Genomic DNA, 1,714 nt, shown 5'->3' with positions numbered 1-1,714 from the left:
ACAGGTGAGTTGGAAACCCTTGGTCATAAGGACCATGCGCCTGGTAGGGGAGGTACTCATGTTCCTCTCCCTGGCCCAGTCGGGGAAGGGCAGTGTTTTTTAAATCTTTTGAAAGGAAAAATGAGGACTCTAATGAAGGAGGAGAAGCATGGTCTTTTAGAAATGCAAGGTATATAAGAGCCTGCGCAGGTTCCATTACCTAGGACATCAGCCTCTCTCCAGGTGCGCAGTAGATAGGGATGCTTATTCCATTCTCCCTTGTCCTTGTCTTCCTGTCAGAAATCATGGTCCCCACTTTTGTCTTGAAGATGAAGATGCCATAGTTTAGCCTCGTCCCCAATTTGCAGACAAGATAGGTTGTGGTCAGTTATCTGTGGTTCATTGTCTAATCCCCCAGCCCTTCTTAGAAGAAGTCTGGAGAGAGAGAGAGTCAGGTTTTCTTCCCTCTGTTATAGAGTTGGAGATTATAGCGTGATTCTAGCTTTAAATGAATTTTCTATATTTCTACAAGCTGCCACAGTACCATTTCCAGGATTTCAAGGTGATTTGGAGGTAGAAGAAAATATTAATTAAGAGCATAGCTCAGGAGACAGACCTAGAAAGAAAGTTTGGCTCCACGTAGTCGATGTGTAATTTTAGGTAAAAACAAACAAACAAAAGAAACTAACCTCTTTATGTTTGTTTCCACATTTGTAAAATAATTAGAAGTGTTTATGTCATTTGAGTTATTATGAAGACCGATTGGAAATAATTTTAAAGCTTCTAGCAAAATGATAGGCACGTAGTGCTCTGTTAAGCTGCCATTATTATGAGCATGATGATGTATTCTCAACCAAAGATTTTGTTTTTCGCCTTTCCTTTAGAGGGCTTTCTATAGTTTACAGAGCATTTTAACCTGAACTCGACCGTTAGAAAGCATGGGCATAGTATGAGATAGAGACGGTGCAGTGGACAAGAGATAATGGCACTTGAGAAGAGATCCCCGGAGACGTGGCATAATGAGGAAAGAGTGGGGGCATGATCGCTAGTTGGGTATCAAAGGTTTGGAAGATCGAAAACATTTTTTTTTCATTTTGTACCAGTTGACTGCATGGCGGGTTGTGGGTCCATGGGACAATTTCAGTGGATGAGAGATAATCAGAATTTAAAGATAGTCTTTGGCTTCCAATGGTTTAGATCCTGCGTAGAGACGAACAGTTTTAATATAGCTTGAGGCATTCTTGGTCTATGATGCTTCGGTCGAAAGTCAATGCTCTCGTCACCTACCTGTGCTTAACCCAGCTTAACTTGCACTAGAAAAGAGGTAGGAAAAAGATGAAAGAAAAAGTACCCGAAAAAAATGTAGGGACCAAATACATTTGTGTGATCGGTAAAGAAGGGGAGAGAAGAAAGGACAGTGTTTGCAGTGCATTAAAATCAGGAGCGAATTCAAGACAAAACGGACAGTGTTTAATGAAGCCGGGAGGAAAACCAGGAATATAGACCGAGTTTGAGAGCCATTCTTTCTGCGATCGCCGGGGTGCGATCCACGCTCCAGGCCGTGAGAGTGTGTAAGGGCAGCGTCTGGGCCGGCGGGAGGTAGGTGGGCGCGCGCCCTTCCCAGCCATGTGGTGGACTCAGCTCTCCAGGGACCGCGCCTGGCACCTGAGGCTGGCCCCACGAAGGAAATGATACAGCCCCGGCTCGCGATCACAAGACAGTGGGGATGTTTGCT

At 44.4% G+C, this 1,714-nt stretch overlaps 1 protein-coding gene across 1 annotated transcript in view; it reads left to right on the top strand.

Moving 5' to 3' along the window:
- PAPPA2 (pappalysin 2) overlaps nt 1–1,714 on the top strand; it is a 226,659-nt gene that overhangs the window by 159,705 nt on the left and 65,240 nt on the right. The gene's annotated exons all lie outside the window — the stretch shown is intronic.

Source organism: Pteropus vampyrus, unplaced genomic scaffold, assembly GCF_000151845.1.
Source record: "Pteropus vampyrus isolate Shadow unplaced genomic scaffold, Pvam_2.0 Scaffold65, whole genome shotgun sequence".
In the NCBI taxonomy this organism is placed as follows: domain Eukaryota; kingdom Metazoa; phylum Chordata; class Mammalia; order Chiroptera; family Pteropodidae; genus Pteropus; species Pteropus vampyrus.
The sequence above is the reverse complement of the archived record's forward strand: the minus strand, read 5'-3'. Positions and strand labels throughout refer to the sequence as shown.